The 24,337-nt window shown below is 44.7% G+C and overlaps 1 pseudogene; it reads right to left on the minus strand.

Annotated features, from left to right (window-relative positions):
- Positions 1 to 1,595: 1,595 nt before the first annotated feature.
- Positions 1,596 to 23,319, minus strand: LOC135533629 (auxilin-like; annotated as a pseudogene).
- Positions 23,320 to 24,337: the final 1,018 nt, after the last annotated feature.

A 24,337-nucleotide genomic window follows, 5' to 3' on the forward strand; every position in this document is an offset into this window, starting at 1 on the left:
GTGGCAGGACAGAAACTCAGAATGCAACCTATTAGATTAGAATCTTGCTCGATGGTGTAGGTTGTCATGACAAATAAGATGTCACTCTGGGCAGAAGATATCATCAATCATCAGAGATTCCCCCTCCGGCAGTACATCAGGTGTGTGGAGCAGTGTACGGTAAATCACATCTGGAAGTGGTGTCCTTCATTTACAACTTGTTTCTCATCTTCACTAATCACAAAATATGGGATATTTTTCATGGGTATCAGGCTGTCCTTGGTTGATTCTAAGTGACTTAATTTAATGAGATCATACTTTTATACATTTTATTCTTACTGGTCCCCAGTGGGAATTGAACCCACAACCTAGGTTTTGCCAGCGCCACACTCTACCAACTGATCCACACAAAACCCTCAGGCAGGATAAGAGGATGGAAGAAAGTTAAACTGGTCTGCCACTGTCCTCTAGTGGTGAGCATGAATAGCTTTACTTCTTCCCAGAGCCATTGACTGTTTTTACTCCAGGAAACTGACGAAAGGAAACGCCAACATAAAGTGTCTTAGTAGGACGACACCACCAGCCAGAAGAGAGTCACTGCACCTTGGCATAGTGTCTGGAACTCTATTGGAGGGATGCAACGCCATTCTTCTCTGAGAAATGACATCATTTGGTGTTTTGTTGATGTTGGTGGAAAACGCTGTCTCAGACGCCACTCTAGAATCTCACATAAGTTTTCAATAGCGGAGGTGAATATTGGCGGCCCCCATGTACTTACCACAAATTCCTCATTTTGCTAAGTTCTCCATATTGTACAGTGGTCTCCGTTAATCTTTTCTTGTATGGTTATTAGCATTGTTTACATGGTCTCAATTTTTGCTTCAAGACACCGGCAATTTGGAAAACTGAAAAAGTTTGTTGTGGATAGTGCTAAAACAATGACGTCATATCTGAATTCTGCCATCTTTATGCGTGTTCACCGTTGGGTTGAGATCTGGTGACTGAGACAGCAACGGCATATGGTTTACATCTTTTTCCTGCTATTCAAACTATTCAGTGACCATTTATGCCCTGTGGATGGGGTCTTCATCATCCTATGGGGGCATAACCATGGTAGCCAAAATAATGGCCTGCCCAGCATTTTTATACCCTATGACCCTACTCATGACAGGATGTTAATTGCTTAATTAACTCAGTAACCACACCATGTGTGGAAGCACCAGCTTTCAATACACTTTGTATCCCTCATTTAATAAAGTGTTTCCATTATTTTGGCAGTTAGCTGTACATCAATGGCTCCCAACTCCAGTCCTCCAGTACCTCTAACTGCACACACACTTTTGTTGTAGCCCCAGACAAACACTCTTGATTCAACTCATCAAAGGCTTGATGATTAGTTGACAAGTTGAATCAGGTATGCTTGCCCAGGGCTACAATGACAATGTGTACTGTTGGGGGGGTTCTGCTCCTTCTGACTTACACAGACTAATCATAGTTCTTTAGTCTTTAACACACAGTAATGTCCTCATCACCTACAGCTCTTTAACACACAGTAGAACCCTTCCATGATGCCATTGGCTAGATTGTGCCACTAAGAACGAAGACAGACACAGATGACGTTTGTTTGTTGTTTCTGACTTTCATCTTCTCTATTTATTTGTGCATTGCACTTATCACTTTATCAAGGTTAAACAGAACCCACAAAGAGAAACACAGAAACCACAGGAGGTTGGTGGCACCTTAATTGGGGAGGACAGGCTTATGGTAATGGTTGGAGTGGAATAAGTGGAATGGTATCAAATACATCAAACGGTGGTTTCCATGTGCTTGATCCCATTCCATTCGCTCCGTTCCAGCCATTCCCATGAGCCTCCCCCTCAGCAGCCTCCACTGACAGAAACGGTTTACATTTTTAGTAGTAATACTTTTACAGCCGACAAGCAAACACATACAGTAGTTGTATCCAAATCGCATCACATCCTCACGCACAACAGTTTCAACAACACTCATCCACTATATAGAGAGGTTAGCGTTTTAACATTGCCCTAAGTTAGCAGATAGACAAGAGATTTCAGTCAGCTAGGGAGCTTATAGGGGTTCTCTCTCTCTCACACACACACACACACACACACACACACACACACACACACACACACACACACACACACACACACACACACACTACACAGCCACAGCTTCTGCCATTGGTATAGTCACCAGAGAAAGCAGAGAATACAGTGGACAGACAGTCTCTTTAGTTATATACTGGTCAGTGGTCAGTCAGTGCTCACGTTAGTCCACAACTCAGGTGTGGCCTTTTCACAGAGGAAAGGGTTGACAACAGAGTAGGCTGGTCCTCCTATAGCTCCTCCCACCAGCCTCCTCTGGATGACAACATCAGTATGCAGGGGATAAAACAGGGAAATGGTTGTATCAGATGAAATAGATGTGCCAGTCTACCAAATGTATTGTTTTACACAGATAAGTGTTAGAGGGGGGCCTACATTAGGATCTCACAAGCATGATAGTGGTCCAATACACTCAAGTATAGTAATGTATTATGGAATGATGTGCCTCCATGTGTAGCAAGATAAAGTCAGTCCTGTCGTCCTTCCACTAGTTCTCCCAGTCAGTGAACGCAAAAAGATATGCTTCAAACTTATGTAAATATAAAGCCCTCATCAATGACAGGTTGCCTTTGATCAATCAGAATTTCATTTCAAATATTTGACATGATTTAAAAGTAAACACTTTAGAGGATACAGCAAAGGATGGATACGACAATACACCACCTGCATGTTACTAAACATTACCCGCAATAAAATGAAAGATTCTTCATTGGGAGGGACTGAGTCATCTGAAATGAGTCAATAAATGAACATAATACAAAGTAAAACTGCACATAACAATGATGAAGCTTCAGCAGTTTAGTTCTTAGATAAGTACAGCAGTGTGATAGGGGATACTTTCTCTGATATGGATAATATCCTTTACACACAGGTTCTTTCAGACTACATTTGCAGGAGAAAATAGGGTTAAGTGCCTTGCTCAAGGGTACATCAACAGATTTTTTACCTAGTCAGCTCGGGGATTTGAACCAGCAACCTTCTGGTTACTAGCACAACATGCTTAGCCGCAAGGCTACCTGCCGCCCACTAGTGAGTGACTGTAAAGATGAGAGTGAGTACTGTATGTTTAAAGCTGGAATCCATAGCGGTCATACTGCCATGTCCGTTTGTGATATTACAAAGAAGTTACTTCGGACATGATTGCACACACGGACATGATTGCACACACGGACATGATTGCACACTCGGACACGATTGCACACACGGACACGATTGCACACACGGACACGATTGCACACTCGGACACGATTGCACACACGGACACGATTGCACACTCGGACACGATTGCACACTCGGACACGATTGCACACTCGGACACGATTGCACACACGGACACGATTGCACACACGGACACGATTGCACACACGGACACGATTGCACACACGGACACGATTGCACACACGGACACGATTGCACACACGGACACGATTGCACACTCGGACACGATTGCACACACGGACACGATTGCACACTCGGACACGATTGCACACTCGGACACGATTGCACACACGGACACGATTGCACACACGGACATGATTGCACACTCGGACATGATTGCACACTCGGACATGATTGCACACTCGGACATGATTGCACACTCGGACATGATTGCACACTCGGACATGATTGCACACACGGACATGATTGCACACACGGACATGATTGCACACTCGGACATGATTGCACACTCGGACATGATTGCACACTCGGACATGATTGCACACTCGATAGAACAGCAGAGTTTTTTTAAACCAAGATGCTAGATATCTCTCTCTCTCTGAACTCCTCTCCTCTTTTCATAACAAATGTGCCTGGGGCGACCGGTGGCTCTGTTTTACCTAATGTGGATTACAGCTTTAAGACTGGTAATAGACTGCAGCTAAATTTAATCTCTGTGTTAAAGCTAAAGACATTTTGCACCTTTCTGAGACTGAGGGCAAGAAAACACACGAACCAACCACCGTAGGTAGTAAAGGTGGTGGTGCAACAACGAATATCCTGCCTACCTTCACCTACTAACTGTATGTCAAGTTGAGTCCCTAGATTGTTGTCAGAACGTAAACATGTTACCCTTGGCTTGCAATTGTCTTGTTGTCTCCTAGAACTCTCCTGTGGAGTTCTGTGGAAGCACATTGATCTAAATTGGTAATTCAAATAACATAGATAACAGTAGCTTTTCCATGAAGATAGACAACTCAGGTGGAAACTCTGTGAGATCGCTCTATATCAATTATTTTACATGGTATTTCTGAGATCACTGTGGTGTATAGACCTTACAGTCAGTGGTACAGTGCCTAATTGAACAGGCCATCCACTCCCAACACTGGCTCTAGATCTTCACTTCACTGTGACAGGAACACTGTGGTAATGCTACTGTGTGTAAAACATTGTCATCGTCTTGACAGGTGACTGACAGGAACACTGTGGTAATGCTACTGTGTGTAAAACATTGTCATCGTCTTGACAGGTGACTGACAGGAACACTGTGTTAATGCTACTGTGTGTAAAACATGTGTGTGAAACATTGTCATCGTCTTGACAGGTGACTGACAGGAACACTGTGTTAATGCTACTGTGTGTAAAACATGTGTGTGAAACATTGTCATCGTCTTGACAGGTGACTGACAGGAACACTGTGTTAATGCTACTGTGTGTAAAACATTGTCATCGTCTTGACAGGTGACTGACAGGAACACTGTGTTAATGCTACTGTGTGTAAAACATTGGCATCGTCTTGCTCTATATAGCACCTGGCTAACAACACTGTGACCACAGGTATGTCATTATCACCTATGTCAGGTGTTGGCTGGACAGTATCACTCTGGCGATGTCTCCATAGACAGCTGGATGACTGCATTCATTGGTTCAGGACTCTTTGCTTGGCTCAGGACTCGGACATGTAGGACAGGGTTGAACAGTTCTTGTTGGACAGTTGGACAGTGCTGCCACCAGATACATAGGTAGGTGGGTAGGCAGGTATCTTTCTGTTAGTCTGGCTATTGAAGTCTCTATGGAGTGGAGTCCACAGGACAGTGACAAGAAGAGAAGGAGGGGGGAGTCAGATCCGGGGGGGGCTTGATTATTGATCACAGGGGTCGGCAGGAACTCTTTCTCTCTCCCCCTCTCTCTCTCTCGCTCAGCTCAGTAGAGTGCTTTTTGTCCTTGGCTGTCAAATTCGGACCAGGCATCATTCAGTTCCATAAAAATCATCTTGGCATATTGTTCATAGGGCTGTCCAGTGGCCTGGGAGAGGGGACAAGGACGAAAACATCAGTCAGTCACGTTGTAATTTACTGCAGAGGTGAAAAGTGTCTATTGTACAGAACCTCACTATATCATATCGGGTGTTTGTTTGTTTGTGTGTGTGTGGAAGAATTATACCCATAGGGGGTACAGGGGCACTTTCCCCACACAGATTTGTCCTCTAAATGCTTTTTTTCTTTCTCTGCAATACAACTAGCCATATAGTAATTGTATGAAATTGTCTTTAGCTAGCCCAGATAGGTTCTCAATCTCCCAACCTCATAACTAGCTACAAAGAAGACACTTCAGGCCATCAATTAAGTTAGACAGTATATACGGTATATATGCAGCTCTGGAAAAAAGAGACCACTGCAGTAATTATAGGTGTGTGTTTGGGTAAAATTGACCATTTTGTTTTATTCTATAAACTACTGACAACATTTATCCCAAATTCCATATAAAAATATTGTCATTTAGAGCATTTATTTGCAGAAAATAAATAACAAAATATCACCAGTCTCAACGTCAACAGTGAAGAGTCGACTCGGGGATGCTGGCCTTCTTTTTACATTTTATTTCACCTTTGTTTAACCAGGTAGGCAAGTTGAGAACAAGTTCTCATTTACAATTGCGACCTGGCCAAGATAAAGCAAAGCACTTCGACACATACAACGTAATTTGCAAATAAATTCATAAAAAATCCTATAATGTGATTTTCTGGATTATTTTTTCTCATTTTGTCTGTCATAGTTGAAGTGTACCTATGGTGAAAATTACAGGCCTCTCATCTTTTAAGTGGGAGAACTTGCACAATTGGTGGCTGACTAAATACTTTTTTGCCCCACTGTAATTACACAGATACCGGAACTCATCTGGGGTGCCGACTGCCTCTGCATATTGAATTCAAGAGTTCCGGTATCTGTGTAAATATTTGACTCAATATTCCACAACAGAAGATACAGACAGCTCAAGAGATATGCAGAAAAATACAAAATAGAATTAAGCATAGTGATTATGGCTCTAAACTCTTAGAACACTTTCAAGTACCATTTTAAGTTCCAGGTAGAACCCTTTTGGGTCCCATGAAAAACCCTTTCCACAGAGGGTTCTACATAGAACCCAAAAGGCTTCTAACTAAAACCAAAATAGGTTTTACCTGGAACCAAAGGGTTCTCCTATGGGGACAGGCAAACTTGAGGTGTTTAAAAAATGCTAAATTCTTCAACTTAAAGGATGGGGGGGGGGGCTAGCCTCCAGTCCACCTCCCAGCTATCCTCACGCACCCTCAGATTTTTGGGGTGCATGATGCCCCCTGTGTGTGTGTGTGTGTGTGTGTGTGTGTGTGTGATTGTATGAGTATGTGTGTGTGTGTATGTGTGTGTGTGTGTATGAGGTAAGTGTACATGTGTTACACTGTGTGTAGAGTTAACCTCTTCCTTCCCTCTCACCTTGTCTGGATGGACCACCAGCACAGCTTTACGGTAGACCTTCTTGACCTGCTCTGGGGTCACCAGGTCAGCCATGCCTACAGGCTTCCAGCGGGTCTCCCCCTCCCACAGCACCGTGTGCATGGTGGACAGCAGGGCCCGGATGTTACGCTCCTTCCCCTCGATCCAGTCCAGAATCTGGTGGTAGAGGGGGGAGAGTCTGGGCCAGATACAACACTGAGCTCACAGGGCTTCTTCAACATCTTGAGATAGCTAGCTTGTTTTCCTTAGGCTGTCAAAAGACAGTCCAACATCTTCACTACCCTCTCCAACTCTCGGTCCAAGGCTAGTGATTGACCACTGTAAGACTACCTTGAGTTTCTCGGGGTCCATCTCTTTAGCCATCTCCTCCTTTCTCATCTCTGCTATTGTCCTGGGACCTTCCTTCTTTTGGCTCCAGCAAAGCTTTGGCCAGACAGCAGGTCATCAAAGTTAGCCATTGCAACTTTGGGCTTGGTACCTGGGAGAGAGAAAGTAACATCTTCTCTCATCCACTTATAATACAGTATATGTGCAGTCATATCATGAATGACTACCTGCACAGATCACACACATGCAGGTCAGTTTCAAGTGGCACATTTGTACATTAATACAGAGCAACAGGAGTCATTTTGGGGGGAACACATCCCAGTGTGATAACAACCAGTCTCCCACTGACTCACCCATGTTGGGCTGTTGTTTCCCGGCTGCATTGGGAGCAGCTCCTCCTCCCATGGCAGAGAAGCTGATGTTGTAGTTGGGTCTGTTGGAGGGGAGGTGTGGGGCATGGAGTGGCTGGTGCTGGGCTTGGCCTGGGGGGATGGACCACCCGGACCCTGGGGTTGGGGCTGCCACCCTGACTGCCCTCCAACACCACCACCACCGGGCTTCCAGGAGGGGAGGCCTGTGTTGGCCTGCCAGCCCCCACCGTGCTGGGGCGAGGGAGGAGGCCGTGAGGGGGAGCCCATGGGGGGAAAGGCAGGGGTGGTGCCTGTAGGGGTGGTGGGCTTACTGGAGAACCCAGATCCTCCTACAGAGAGAGATGTAAGTGGAGTGTTTACAGAAACTGTAACTCAACTATCATAACATAACATGACATGACATAACCAGAGGAGGCTGGGGGGAGGACATATAGGAGGACAGGCTCATTGTAATGACTGGAATGGAATCAATGAAACTATATCAAACACATGGAAACCACGTTTGACTCCGTTCAATTGATTCCATTCCAGCTATTACAATGAGCTTGTCCTCCTATAGCTCCTCCCAACAGCCTCCCCTAGACATAACATATTTAAAGCATCAGTTAGAACAGTACTTAAAGCCTTCACTGACCTCCCAGACTTCCCCCAAGGTTTCCGATGTCAGCAAAGGGGTCCAGAGTGTTGGGTTTGGCCTGGTGTGTGGGAGTGTTGTTGACCGACCCAGTAGGACTGGTACTGGCTGACTTGCTGCCCATACTGAAACCACCTCCTCACACAGAACACACAATAACACAGTTGAAATACTTTACAATACTTTCTTTTATTTAGCCTTTATATTACCAGGAAGGTCAATTAAGAGCACATTCTTATTTCCAAAAAGTAGGCACTGTAGTTCTATAAATATGATTCTCATAAGCACCAGCAGAGGTCCCTATTTAGTCCATTCTGATATTACACACGCTTGCTTGCTCCTGGCAGCACAGTACGCTGGATGATGGCATGCCATAGCTCTCTGTTGCTCCTGGCAGCACAGTACGCTGGGTGATGTCATGCCATAGCTCTCTGTTGCTCCTGGCAGCACAGTACGCTGGATGATGGCATGCCATAGCTCTCTGTTGCTCCTGGCAGCACAGTACGCTGGATGATGGCATGCCATAGCTCTCTGTTGCTCCTGGCAGCACAGTACGCTGGATGATGGCATGCCATAGCTCTCTGTTGCTCCTGGCAGCACAGTACGCTGGGTGATGGCATGCCATAGCTCTCTGTTGCTCCTGGCAGCACAGTACGCTGGATGATGGCATGCCATAGCTCTCTGTTGCTCCTGGCAGCACAGTACGCTGGGTGATGGCATGCCATAGCTCTCTGTTGCTCCTGGCAGCACAGTACGCTGGATGATGGCATGCCATAGCTCTCTGTTGCTCCTGGCAGCACAGTACGCTGGGTGATGGCATGCCATAGCTCTCTGTTGCTCCTGGCAGCACAGTACGCTGGGTGATGGCATGCCATAGCTCTCTGTTACTCCTGGCAGCACAGTACGCTGGATGATGGCATGCCATAGCTCTCTGTTGCTCCTGGCAGCACAGTACGCTGGGTGATGGCATGCCATAGCTCTCTGTTGCTCCTGGCAGCACAGTACGCTGGATGATGGCATGCCATAGCTCTCTGTTGCTCCTGGCAGCACAGTACGCTGGATGATGGCATGCCATAGCTCTCTGTTGCTCCTGGCAGCACAGTACGCTGGGTGATGGCATGCCATAGCTCTCTGTTGCTCCTGGCAGAACAGTACGCTGGATGATGGCATGCCATAGCTCTCTGTTGCTCCTGGCAGCACAGTACGCTGGGTGATGGCATGCCATAGCTCTCTGTTGCTCCTGGCAGCACAGTACGCTGGGTGATGGCATGCCATAGCTCTCTGTTGCTCCTGGCAGCACAGTACGCTGGGTGATGGCATGCCATAGCTCTCTGTTGCTCCTGGCAGAACAGTACGCTGGATGATGGCATGCCATAGCTCTCTGTTGCTCCTGGCAGCTGGTTGTTCCTCTGTTCTCAGACCCGTCTCTGTTACACATGAGTAGAACTTACCTGGAGCTGCAGGTTTGTTCCAGTCCCATCCTCCCATGGCGTTGGGAGGCTGCTGAATGGTGACTACAGGGGTGGTGGGTGGGACTGGGGAGCTGTGGCCTATCAGAACACAGAAACATCAGTGACAGATCTCACAGACAATGGGAGGAAGGAGATATGAAGTCATGCAAATTATGACCACATTATCACCAATGACCATAGTGTTGGATACTATCTGACTTGAATTCCCTTTGAGCTCCTGAATTGAGCCCCTCTGTTTGTAATTGTATAATTAGCCTAGCAGTAGTAATTAACATTGGTCTATGTGCATTGTATTCAGGCAGAGTGAAAGTAGAAGGGAGCATGTCTCTGAGTGTAAGAACGATTCTATAAGGGTTGAATAGGAGCCATGTTTCTGGGGTTAGAGCTGACAGATCATAATTACTGTTCTATAACGCTGTTCTATAACGCTGTCTAATATATTTACTGTTTTATATAGTTATATACTCTTATATACAGTTTTGATGTATTCTTAGAGATTGAATGTAATGTTAGGTTTAAGCTCTTTGTGTATGAGAAGTGTAATTACAGTATTTAGTCGACTGCAATGGACTGTAGGAATGTGTAATCCCAAGAACTCAAGGCCTCTCCTGACTGATAAGAAGTCCTGTGAAAGGAACGGAGGAGCACGAAGGTTCCAGACTCAGGCTGGGCCACTATAACACCTGACTGATAAGAAGTCCTGTGAAAGGAATGGAGGAGCACGAAGGTTCCAGACTCAGGCTGGGCCACTATAACACCTGACTGATAAGAAGTCCTGTGAAAGGAATGGAGGAGCACGAAGGTTCCAGACTCAGGCTGGGCCACTATAACACCTGACTGATAAGAAGTCCTGTGAAAGGAATGGAGGAGCACGAAGGTTCCAGACTCAGGCTGGGCCACTATAACGCCTGACTGATAAGAAGTCCTGTGAAAGGAATGGAGGAGCACGAAGGTTCCAGACTCAGGCTGGGCCACTATAACGCCTGACTGATAAGAAGTCCTGTGAAAGGAATGGAGGAGCACGAAGGTTCCAGACTCAGGCTGGGCCACTATAACACCTGACTGATAAGAAGTCCTGTGAAAGGAATGGAGGAGCACGAAGGTTCCAGACTCAGGCTGGGCCACTATAACGCCTGACTGATAAGAAGTCCTGTGAAAGGAATGGAGGAGCACGAAGGTTCCAGACTCAGGCTGGGCCACTATAACGCCTGACTGATAAGAAGTCCTGTGAAAGGAATGGAGGAGCACGAAGGTTCCAGACTCAGGCTGGGCCACTATAACACCTGACTGATAAGAAGTCCTGTGAAAGGAATGGAGGAAAAAGGTTCCAGACTCAGGCTGGGCCACTATAACACCTGACTGATAAGAAGTCCTGTGAAAGGAATGGAGGAAAAAGGTTCCAGTCTCAGGCTGGGCCACTATAAAAGCCTGACTGATAAGAAGTCCTGTGAAAGAAATGGAGGAGCACGAAGGTTCCAGACTCAGGCTGGGCCACTATAACACCTGACTGATGAGAAGTCCTGTGAAAGGAATGGAGGAAAAAGGTTCCAGACTCAGGCTGGGCCACTATAACACCTGACTGATAAGAAGTCCTGTGAAAGAAATGGAGGAAAAAGGTTCCAGACTCAGGCTGGGCCACTATAACACCTGACTGATAAGAAGTCCTGTGAAAGGAATGGAGGAAAAAGGTTCCAGACTCAGGCTGGGCCACTATAAAAGCCTGACTGATAAGAAGTCCTGTGAAAGAAATGGAGGAGCACGAAGGTTCCAGACTCAGGCTGGGCCACTATAACACCTGACTGATGAGAAGTCCTGTGAAAGGAATGGAGGAAAAAGGTTCCAGACTCAGGCTGGGCCACTATAACACCTGACTGATAAGAAGTCCTGTGAAAGGAATGGAGGAGCACGAAGGTTCCAGACTCAGGCTGGGCCACTATAACACCTGACTGATAAGAAGTCCTGTGAAAGGAATGGAGGAGCACGAAGGTTCTAGACTCAGGCTGGGCCACTATAACACCTGACTGATAAGAAGTCCTGTGAAAGGAATGGAGGAGCACGAAGGTTCCAGACTCAGGCTGGGCCACTATAACGTCTGACTGATAAGAAGTCCTGTGAAAGGAATGGAGGAGCACGAAGGTTCCAGACTCAGGCTGGGCCACTATAACACCTGACTGATAAGAAGTCCTGTGAAAGGAATGGAGGAGCACGAAGGTTCTAGACTCAGGCTGGGCCACTATAACACCTGACTGATAAGAAGTCCTGTGAAAGGAATGGAGGAGCACGAAGGTTCCAGACTCAGGCTGGGCCACTATAACACCTGACTGATAAGAAGTCCTGTGAAAGGAATGGAGGAGCACGAAGGTTCCAGACTCAGGCTGGGCCACTATAACACCTGACTGATAAGAAGTCCTGTGAAAGGAATGGAGGAGCACGAAGGTTCCAGACTCAGGCTGGGCCACTATAACGCCTGACTGATAAGAAGTCCTGTGAAAGGAATGGAGGAGCACGAAGGTTCCAGACTCAGGCTGGGCCACTATAACGCCTGACTGATAAGAAGTCCTGTGAAAGGAATGGAGGAGCACGAAGGTTCCAGACTCAGGCTGGGCCACTATAACGCCTGACTGATAAGAAGTCCTGTGAAAGGAATGGAGGAGCACGAAGGTTCCAGACTCAGGCTGGGCCACTATAACACCTGACTGATAAGAAGTCCTGTGAAAGGAATGGAGGAGCACGAAGGTTCTAGACTCAGGCTGGGCCACTATAACACCTGACTGATAAGAAGTCCTGTGAAAGGAATGGAGGAAAAAGGTTCCAGACTCAGGCTGGGCCACTATAAAAGCCTGACTGATAAGAAGTCCTGTGAAAGAAATGGAGGAGCACGAAGGTTCCAGACTCAGGCTGGGCCACTATAACACCTGACTGATGAGAAGTCCTGTGAAAGGAATGGAGGAAAAAGGTTCCAGACTCAGGCTGGGCCACTATAACACCTGACTGATAAGAAGTCCTGTGAAAGGAATGGAGGAAAAAGGTTCCAGACTCAGGCTGGGCCACTATAACACCTGACTGATAAGAAGTCCTGTGAAAGGAATGGAGATGCACAAAGGTTCCAGACTCAGGCTGGGCCACTATAACACCTGACTGATGAGAAGTCCTGTGAAAGAAATGGAGGAGCACGAAGGATCCAGACTCAGGCTGGGCCACTATAACACCTCATTTGAGTCAATCGGAGGTGTACCTGTGGAATTATTTCAAGGCCTACCTTCAAACTCAGTTCCTCTTTGATTGACATCATGGGAAAATCAAAAGAAATCAACCATGACCTCAGAAAAGAAATTGTAGACCTCCACAAGTCTGGTTTATCATTGGGAGCAATTTCCAAATGCCCGAAGGCACCGCGTTCATCTGTACAAACAATAGTACGCAAGTATAAACCTCATGGGACCACGCAGCCATCATACCGCTCAGGAAGAAGACGCGTTTTGTCTCCTAGAGATGAACGTACATTGGTGCGAAAAGTGCAAATCAATCCCAGAACAACAGCAAAAGACCTTGTGAAGATGCTGGAGGAAACGGGTACAAAAGTATCTATATCCACAGTAAAACAAGTACTATATCAACTCAGCAGGGAAGAATCCACTGCTCCAAAACTGCCATAAAAAAAGCCAGACTACGGTTTGCAACTGCACATGGGGACAAAGATTGTACTTTTTGGAGAAATGTCCTCTGGTCTGATGAATCAAAAATAGAACTGTTTGGCCATAATGACCATTGTTATGTTTGGAGGAAAAAGGGGGAGGCTTGCAAGCAAAATAACACCATCCCAACCGTGAAGCACAGGGGTGGCAGCATCATGTTGTGGAGGTGCTTTGCTGCAGGAGGGACTGGTGCACTTCACAAAATAGATGGCATCATGAGAAAGTAAAATTATGTGGATATATTGAAGCAACATCTCAAGACATCAGTCAAATGGGTCTTTCAAATGGACAATGACCCCAAGCATACTTCCAAAGTTGTGGTAAAATGGCTTAAGGACAACAAAGTCAAGGCATTGGAGTGGCCATCACAAAGCACTGACCTCAATCCTATAGAAAATGTGTGGACAGAACTGAGAAAGTGTGTGCGAGCAAGGAGGCCTACAAACCTGACTCAGATACACCAGCTCTATCAGGAGGAATGGGCCAAAATTCACCCAACCTATATTGGGAAGCTTGTGGAAGGCTACCTGAAACATTTGACCCAAGTCAAACAATTTAAAGGCAATGCTACCAAATACTAATTGAGTGTATGTAAACTTCTAACCCACTGGGAATGTGATGAAAGAATAAAAGCTGCAATAAATAATTCTCTCTACTATTATTCTGACATTTCACATTCTTAAAATAAATTGAAATTCCTAGCTGACCTAAACCAGCGAATTTTTACAAGGATTAAATGTCAGGAATTGAGAAACTGAGTTTAAATGTATTTGGCTAAGGTGTATGTAAACTTCCGACTTCAACTGTATCAGTGTAAAGACAGCAGTCATATTGTGGATAGTGGATACAGCAGTCACATAGTGGATAATGGAAAGATATCAGTGTAAAGACAGCAGTCACATAGTGGATAGTGGAAAGATATCAGCATAAAGACAGCAGTCACATAGTGGATAGTGGAAAGATATCAGTGTAAAGACAGCAGTCACATAGTGGATAGTGGAAAGATATCAGCGTAAAGACAGCAGTCACATAGTGGATAGTGGAAAGATATCAGTGTAAAGACAGCAGTCACATAGTGGATAGTGGAAAGATATCAGTGTAAAGACAGCAGTCACATAGTGGATAATGGAAAGATATCAGCGTAAAGACAGCAGTCACATAGTGGATAATGGAAAGATATCAGTGTAAAGACAGCAGTCACATAGTGGATAGTGTAAAGAGTGAAACGTTAATTGGTAGACAGTGCCTCTACAGATTCAGTCTGGTCATGCCTGACACATGCCAGTGTTCTGCATGGTGGGGGATAGAGAGTGAGCTGCATGCAGGAGGGGACCAGGCTTCCCAGGTTACCAAGATTACCTGGTGGACCCAGGAAGGACCCCATCAGCTCCTGGGCCTTGGGCATCGGACCCGCCCCAAACGGGTCCAACGCTGAGTGGACAGAGAGAAAAGCATAAACCATTACTTTACTATTCAATTCAATACATTTTATTCATCTCCGACAGGCAATTCATTCTGGCAGTCATAGGATACGTATAGATTAACATACTATGTACACGTCTGTGTTAAAATGACTTTGTAAAAAAACAGACAAATTAACCTGAATTTAGTTGATCAGTAACTATGGCTATATGGTGTTATAGTAATAATTGACTACATACCTGGATAGGGGCAGGGGAGGGTGGAGGGAGGGGCTATTTTCTGTGGGGTGGACTGGGCCGAAGTGGGCCCACTCCCTGTCTGGGGGGAGGCCCCAAACAGGTCCCCCAGGAGGTCCGTGGTGGTGTTCGTGGTCGGGGGCTGGGGTGAGGGGCATGGGGTGTTCACTGCCACCCCATCCAGGCCCAGGAGGTCCATCTCTTCTGGGGGAGGAGGAGGAGCAGCGGGGGGGGCGTGGGGCTGCTCGGGTCTCTTGGGGCCCCTGGTACCAGTCTGAGCCCCTCCAGGTCTCTCTCTGCTAGCGTGGCTTTGCTGGCTGGAAAGGGACAGCATCTCGTCATCAGACGGCTCGCTGTCCTCCCTGTGAGGACGACCGTCCAGACTGCCTTGGGACCGGCTTGGCTCTACATGGGAGGGGGTAGGTCACATAAGGAAAACTTGGTCTTGATTTAGTAAATAGGTTTGCTTCCCACAAAATATTTGACAGGAGAACAGGAGATGTTTTGCTAAGTTATAGGTATCAGTATTGCTAGCCACCACAGCAGCGTGACAAAGCTAAACTAACACATACATGCTGTACATCACCCAGGGGAAACTGCCTCGAACAATGTGCTGACTTCCTCTAACTACAGCAGCTAGTATCTTGACTGGTCTGTGGTCTCCTCTACTCTAGACCTACCCTCCAAGTCCAGTCCCTCCATCTCATCTTGGGTGGAGAGAATGAGACCAACGTTATAAGAAAGACTGTTCAACAGCAGCTCTCATTAGTGGTGACCATATCAGTATCTTTGTGTGTTTAGCTGTCTGTGTGCATAGTTTCTGTGTGTGTGCCTTGGTCCATCTGGGCATTGGAGTGTGTGGACCTCTGTGTGGACCTCTGTGTCAGTGCATGTATCTGTGCCTGTGTACCAACATGTGCGTGCCCATCTGTGTCCGTTTGTATGCGTATGCGTTCATCTGTGTGTACATATTTGCCTGTGTGTGTCTGTGTGTGTTTGTGTGTGTGTCCAACTGTCCTGTATGCCTCTGCATGTGTGCTTGTATGTTGACCTCCCTTCTGCCCTACCTGCTATGGCCAGTGCATCCTGGTGTTCCTGGTGACAGGAGAACAGTACGTTGGGGATCAGGTCTTTATTAGGGAACTGTTCCCAGGGGAGGGGTCAGGTCCTTCTGCTTGTCAGTGCTCTCCACCTCGATGTCCACCAACACATGGAACAACTGAGGGTACTTCTCTGGAGAGTCACACGCATCCAGCTCCGGCCTACATAGGTGTGAGTGTGTGTGTGTGTGTGTCAGACAAATAGTTAGTTAGTTCTCCAATCACTATTTCAAAAAAGAGCCATGTTCTATATCATGACGTACACCAACATGTAAACATGATATAGTATTTCACATTCACGTGTTAATACTTCACATATGTACTGTACAGATATTATATGAGAGAGGGGCTCACTTTGTAAACTTTAACACAGTGGTCCCTGGAGCAATGAAGCCTGTGTGGAACTGGATCTGGAATATCTGGGTGTTGGACACCTGCAAACACCAACAAGTAATCACATAGATAAATTCAGGAATCACATAGATTCAGGAATCACATAGATTCAGGAAGCACATAGATTCAGGAAGCACATAGATTCAGGAAGCACATAGATTCAAACAATTACACTGTGGAAATGTATGACCGTAAGGGAAGGAGATTCCGTCTAGATTCCATCTAGATTTTAATTTAGTCTGTGCTGTGTTTATGTTCATTCAGGGCACACAATGTACATCAATGTGTTAGTGTGACAGTATCTCCCAGAGAGCGAACTCTGTCTGTAAATAACAAGGTATCAGGACATGGTCCCATACGATCAGAGCTAACAGAATCTTGCATAGCATAACATATCATAATCTGTGTTTTCGTCATGTTATGTTAGCATGCTAGACTTGCCATATGCTGTACTTTGGCCTGCGTGTGTCAGTGTTGTCTTTGCATGTTAGGCTAGCCCCATGTTGTACCTTGGCCTGCAGTCGTCCTCCGATGGTGTTCCTCATATGATAGACAGAAATGACCACATCACCCTGGACATTCACACCTAGAGGGAAGACAACCTTCCCCTCCTGGACCCTGTGCTCTCTGAGAGGGGGAGGGTGAGAGAGACAGACAAGCAGAAAGGAGGAGAAGGAGAAAAAGAGAAAGGTATTCAGAGATGGTGTCATACAGTGCACTCAGAAAGTATTCAGACCCCTTTTGTTGTCCATTAGTTTACTCCAATTAGTGGAGGGGTGGTAGGGTTAGTGGTAAATAAGAAAGGAAAAATATACTGTATGTGTACAGTGGGGAGAACAAGTATTTGATACACTGCCGATTATGCAGGATTTCCTACTTACAAAGCATGTAGAGATCTGTACTTTTTATCATAGGTACACTTCAACTGTGAGAGACTGAATCTAAAACAAAAATCCAGAAAAACACATTGTATGATTTTTAAGTAATTAATTTGCATTTTATTGCATGACATAAGTATTTGATACATCAGAAAAGCAGAACTTAACATTTGGTATAGAAACCTTTGTTTGCAATTAAAGAGATCATACGTTTCCTGTAGTTCTTGACCAGGTTTGTACACACTGCATTAGGGATTTTGGCCCACTCATCCATACAGACCTTCTCCAGATCCTTCAGGTTTCGGGGCTGTCGCTGGGCAATACGGACTTTCAGCTCCCTCCAAAGATGTTCTATTGGGTCCAAGTCTGGAGACTGGCTAGGTCACTCCAGGACCTTGAGATGCATCTTACGGAGCCACTCCTTATTTGCCCTGGCTGTGAGTTTTGGGTCGTTGTCATGCTGGAAGAACCAGCCACGACCCATCTTCAATGCTCTTACTGAGGGAAGGAGGTTGTTGGCCAAGATCCCGCGATACATGGCCCCATCCATCCTCCCCTCAATACGGTGCAGTCGTCCTGTCCCCTTTGCAGAAAAGCATCCCCAAAGAATGATGTTTCCCCCTCCATGCTTCACAGTTGGGATGGTGTCCTTGGGGTTGTACTCATCCTTCTTCTTCCTCCAAACACAGCGAGTGGAGTTTAGAGCAAAAAGCTCTATTTTTGTCTCATCAGACCACATGACCTTCTCCCATTCCTCCCCTGGATAATCCAGATGGTCATTGGCAAACTTCAGATGGGCCTGGACATGCGCTGGCTTGAGCAGGGGGACCTTGCGTGCGCTGCAGGATTTTAATTCATGACGGCGAAGTGTGTTACTAATGGTTTTCTTTGAGAATGTGGTCCCAGCTCTTTTCAGGTCATTGACCAGGTCCTGCCGTGTGGTTATGGGCTGATCCCTCACCTTCCTCATGATCATTGATGCCCCACGAGGTGAGATCTTGCATAGAGCCCCAGACCGAAGGTGATTGACCGTCATCTTGAACTTCTTCCATTTTAAAATAATTGTGCCAGCAGTTGTTGCCTTCTCACCAAGCTGCTTGCCTATTGTCCTGTAGCCCATCCCAGCCTTGTGCAGGTCTACAATTATATCCCTGATGTCCTTACACAGCTCTCTGGTCTTGGCTATTGTGGAGAGGTTGGAGTCTGTTTGATTGAGTGTGTGGACAGGTGTCTTCTATACAAGTAACGAGTTCAAACAGGTGCAGTTAATACAGGTAATGAGTGGAGAACAGGAGCGCTTCTTAAAGAAAAACTAACAGGTCTGTGAGAGCTGGTTGGTAGGTGATCAAATACTTATGTCATAAAATAAAATGCAAATGAATTACTTAAAAATCATACAATGTGATTTTCTGGATTTTTGTTTTCGATTCCGTCTCTCAGAGTTGAAGTGTACCTATGATAAAAATGTCAGACCTCTACATGCTTTGTAAGTAGGAAAACCTGCAAAATCGGCAGAGTATCAAATACTTGTTCTCCCCACTGTATACAGTTGAAGTCGGAAGTTTACATACACCTTAGCCAAAAACATTTATACTCAGTTTTTCACAATTCCTGACATTTAATCCCAGTACAAATTCCCTGTTTTAGGTCAGTAAGGATCATCACTTTATTTTAAGAATGTGAAATGTCAGAATATTAGTAGAGAGAATGATTTATTTCAGCTTTATTCTTTCATCACATTCCCAGCGGGTCAGAAGTTTACATACACTCAATTAGTATTTGGTAGCATTGCCTTTCAATTGTTTAACTTGGGTCAAACGTTTCGGGTAGCCTTCCACAAGATTCCCACAATAAGTTGGGTGAATTTTGTCCATTCCTCGTTGACAGAGCTGGTGTAGCTGAGTCAGGTTTGTAGGCCTCCTTGCTTGCACATGCTTTTTCAGTTCTGCCCACACATTTTCAATGGGATAGAGGTCAGTGCTTTGTGATGGCCACTCCAATACCTTGACTTTGTTGTCCTTAAGCCATTTTGCCACAACTTTGGAAGAATGCTTGGGGTCATTGTCCATTTGGAAGACCCATTTGCGACCAAGTTTTAACTTCCTGACTGATGTCTTGAGATGTTGCTTCAATATATCCACATAATTTTCCCACCTCATGATGCCATCTATTTTGTGAAGTGCACCAGTCCCTCCTGCAGCAAAGCACCCCCACAACATGATGCTGCCACCCCCGTGCTTCACGGTTGGGATGGTGTTCTTCGGCTTGCAAGCCTCCCCTTTTTCCTCCAAACATAACGATGGTTATTATGGCCAAACAATTCTATTTTTGTTTCATCAGACCAGATGACATTTCTCCAAAAAGTATGATCTTTGTCCCCATGTGCAGTTGCAAACCGTAGTCTGTCTTTTTTATGGCAGTATTGGAGTAGTGGCTTCTTCCCTGCAGAGCGGCCTTTCAGGTTACTTTGTACCTGTTTCCTCCAGCATCTTCACAAGGTCCTTTGCTGTTGTTCTGGAATTGATTTGCACTTTTCGCATCAAAGTATGTTCATCTCTAGGAGACAGAACTCGTCTCCTTCCTGAGCGGTATGACAGCCATGGTGTTTATACTTGCGTACTACTGTTTGTACAGATGAACGTGGTACCTTCAGGCGTTTGGAAATTGCTCCCAAGGATGAACCAGACTTGTGGAGGTCTTCAATTTTTTTCTGAGGTCTTGTCAAGCAAAGAGTCACTGAGTTTGAAGGTAGGCCTTGAAATACATCCACAGGTACAACTCCAATTGACTCAAATTAGGTCAATTCGCCTATCAGAAGCTTCTAAAGCCATGACATCATTTTCTGGATTTTCCCAAGCTGTTTAAAGGCACAGTTAACTTAGTGTATGTAAACTTCTGACCCGCTGAAATTGTGATATAGTGAATTATGAGTGAAATAATCTGTCTGTAAACAATTGTTGGAAAAATTATTTGTGTCATGCACAAAGTAGATGTCCTAACCGACTTGCCAAAACTATAGTTTGTTAACAAGAAATTTGTGGAGTGGTTGAAAAACAAGTTTTAATGACTCCAAACTAAGTGTATGTAAACTTCTGACTTCAACTGTATATACACTACTGTTCAAAAGTTTGGGGTCACTTAGAAATGTCTTTGTTTTTGAAAGAAAAGCACATTTTTTTTATCCATGAAAATAACATCAAATTGATCAGAAATACAGTGCAGACACTGTTAATGGGGCGGCAGGGTAGCCTAGTGGTTAGAGTGTTGGACTAGTAACCGGAAGGTTGCATGTTCAATCCCCCGAGCTGACATGGCACAAATCTATTGTTCTGCCCCTGAACAGGCACCGTTCCAAGGCTGTCATTAAAAATGAGAATTTGTGCTTAACTGACTTGCCTAGTTAAATAAAGGTAAAATGGAAATGGCAGATTATTTATGGAATATCTACATAGGCATACAGAGGCCCATTATTAGCCACCATCACTCCTGTGTTCCAATGGCACAGTGTGTTAGCTCATCCAAGTTTATCATTTTAAAAGGCTAATTGATCATTAGAAAATCATTTTGCAATTATGTTCGCACAGCTGAAAACTTTTGTTCTGATTAAAGAAGCAATACAACTGGCCTTCTTTAGACTAGTTGAGTATCGAGAGCATCAGCATTTGTGGGTTTGATTACAGGCTCAAAATGGCCAGAAACAAAGACCTTTCTTCTGAAACTCGTCAGTCTATTCTTGTTCTGAGAAATGCAGGCTATTCCATGCGAGAAATTGCCAAGAAACTGAATAATAATGCACTGTCGTTTCTCTTTGCTTATTTTAGCTGTTCTTTCCATAATATGGACTTGGTCTTTTACCAAATAGGGCTGCATATTTTCTGTATACCACCCCTACCTTGTCACAACACAACTGATTGACAAACGCATTAAGAAGGAAAAAAATTCCACAAATTAACTTTTAACAAGGCACACCTGTTAATTGAAATGCATTCCAGGTGACTACCTCATGAAGCTGGTTGAGAGAATGCCAAGTATGCAAATGTATCATCAAAGCAAAGAGTGGCTACTTTGATTTGTTTAACACTTTTTTGGTTACTACATAATTACATATGTGTTATTTCACAGTTTTGATGTCTTCACTATTATGTGTTCACAGGAACAGGAGTGGAGAAATAGGCTATGATGATTTCTTTATTTTAACATCTTGAGAGAATGTGAGTGTACAGTCTGTAGAGGTGCTATCTTTATCAGTATCATAAAAGCTGATAGAATTTCAAACACATAAAATATGCATCCAAGCCGAACTGACATCTTATCAGAAACATGATGGGTTGTTTTCACAGCTTTCTATTTCCTTACAACTGGTCCAACTGGAGCATTTTCTCCCCGGTCCCTAAACGTCCTTGCTCCATGAAAGAAGCAGAGATGACAGAGAAAACTTTACCGATGTCAACTTGAAGCATTCATTCTGTCGATTTATGACATTCTGGTGAGCAGTGGTTTATTTAGTCTTCTAGGGCAACATATAATGACAGAAGAGAAGCTGCATGTATCTAATTATAGACCAGTTGACTAGCAAATAGTCTACCAAAATGTTGGAAATTATAAACAGAAACATATCTAACTAAGGCAAAAAAAATTCTGCACGGCCTGTCAAAAATAATCTGTTGTCTCACTGTAGCCAACAGCGCATTTTCTATAATAGAAGGTTAGGGTCGGTTGCGGGCCTCAGATGTTCACTTTATCACATATAGCAACTGCGGGCGGGTGCATGTGAACAAACAGCTGCTACTGTGTGTGTGTGTGTGTGTGTGTGTGTGTGTGTGTGTGTGTGTGTGTGTGTGTGTGTGTGTGTGTGTGTGTGTGTGTGTGTGTGTGTGTGTGTGTGTGTGTGTGTGTGTCTGCACCTACTGTACCTCATCCTCTCATAGTCCTGTGCAGTAGAGAAGATCTTGGTCTCCCCTATGAGGATCTCAGAGAAGGGTCTGCAGCCGATGCGTTGTTTGTTGAAGCAAGGTACTGGACTCATGGTGACTGCCTTGACCACCAGGGGCTTGGAGTGCGGCAGGGAGGGCTTCTCTGATACCATACTGCACACATAGCCTATGTACCTGGAGAAGAGAGGCAGAGAATGTAAGGTTACAGACACTAAACTACCATAAGCACTGAGTACTATCTAAAAATAAACATACATTGTTCTTTGTACATGAATACAGAGGAGGGGATTTTTTTGTGCTAGAAAATATCACAAAACTATCCATCTCAAATAAAACAGTATATACTTGAAATCATATTTCCTATGTCTACAGATTCTTGCAGAAAATTGTTTGCTTTTTCAGTTTAGAGAAACACAACAGAACAAAAACCAAGATGAGGCTTGATTGCCATTGTCTTCATCCATCAGCCTCTCTGTCAGGGCTGAAGGATGAAGCAGTCTTTGTTATTATGAGAAGCAGCTGTGTGGCCAAGCGGCTGGCTGTGTTAGCGTGTGTGTGTTTGTGTGTGTGTGCGTGTTCGTGCTTGCATGTTGATTAATTGGCTGCTGTATATTTCTGGCACCTCGTTAGCATCGTGGCTAATGCGCCATGTACCGCAACTCAGCCATCGGAAAATAAATAGGTTGATAAAGGATTTAGGAGAGTAATGCAGGGGGAGAAGGAAGGAGGAGAGAGCTAGGTTTTTAAGTTCATCCATCATCTAAAAATAACAAAGTCAAAGTCATGGAGGTGAAGACTGTTTATGTGTTTAATCTTTTTCTCCTGTTTTCCACTGCAATGAACAGCAATCAATATAAACACACACAGACAGACCCCACAAACACGCCCCCTGTGTTGTCCTACCTCCGGTGCGAGGGCCAGAGGCCAGAGCCGGGTCTCTTGGCGCTGAGCAGCTGCATGGCAGGCACTGGGTTGGAGAAGAGATGGCAGAAGCAGAACATGGCACAGACCAGCACACCCGACGGAGCACGGCCGTCCTTAAGGAGGGCACAGACAGTCAGTAGATAGTAGATACACATAGACAACACGAGCAAGCGAACAGCAACATGCCAACATAAACCGTTATGTAGGATAACTAACAGAAGAGAAGGAAGCTGCAGCAAGCTTACAGTACTTCAATTTACAGAACTCAATGTATTGCAAAAAAAGGCAGTATAGTCTTTATGATTCCTATAAGCCAGGATAGTGTTTATGTATCCTATGAGCTAGGATAGTCTTCATGATTCCTATAAACTAGGAAAGTCTTTATGATTCCTTTAAACTAGGATAGTCGTTATGATTCTTAGAAGCAAGGATAGTCTTTATGTATCCTATGAGCTAGGATAGTGTTTATGTATCCTATGAGCTAGGATAGTCTTCATGATTCCTTGAAACTAGGATAGTCGTTATGATTCTTAGAAGCTAGGATAGTGTTTATGATTCTTAGAAGCGAGGATAGTCTTTATGATTCTTAGAAGCTAGGATAGTCTTTATGATTCTTAGAAGCTAGGATGGTCTTTATGATTCCTATAAGCTAGGATAGTCTTTATGATTCTTAGAAGCTAGGATAGTGTTTATGATTCTTAGAAGCGAGGATAGTCTTTATGATTCTTAGAAGCTAGGATAGTCTTTATGATTCTTAGAAGCTAGGATGGTCTTTATGATTCCTATAAGCTAGGATAGTCTTTATGATTCTTAGAAGCTGGGATAGTCTTTATGATTCTTAGAAGCTGGGATAGTCTTTATGATTCTAAGAAGCTAGGATAGTCTTTATGATTCTTAGAAGCGAGGATAGTCTTTATGATTCTTAGAAGCTAGGATAGTCTTTATGATTCTTAGAAGCTAGGATAGTCTTTATGATTCTTAGAAGCTAGGATGGTCTTTATGATTCCTATAAGCTAGGATAGTCTTTATGATTCTTAGATGCTCGGATGGTCTTTATGATCCTTAGAAGCTGGGATAGTCTTTATGATTCTTAGAAGCAAGGATAGTGTTTATGATTCTTAGAAGCGAGGA

This window comes from Oncorhynchus masou, unplaced genomic scaffold (genome assembly GCF_036934945.1).
Source record: "Oncorhynchus masou masou isolate Uvic2021 unplaced genomic scaffold, UVic_Omas_1.1 unplaced_scaffold_2533, whole genome shotgun sequence".
In the NCBI taxonomy this organism is placed as follows: domain Eukaryota; kingdom Metazoa; phylum Chordata; class Actinopteri; order Salmoniformes; family Salmonidae; genus Oncorhynchus; species Oncorhynchus masou.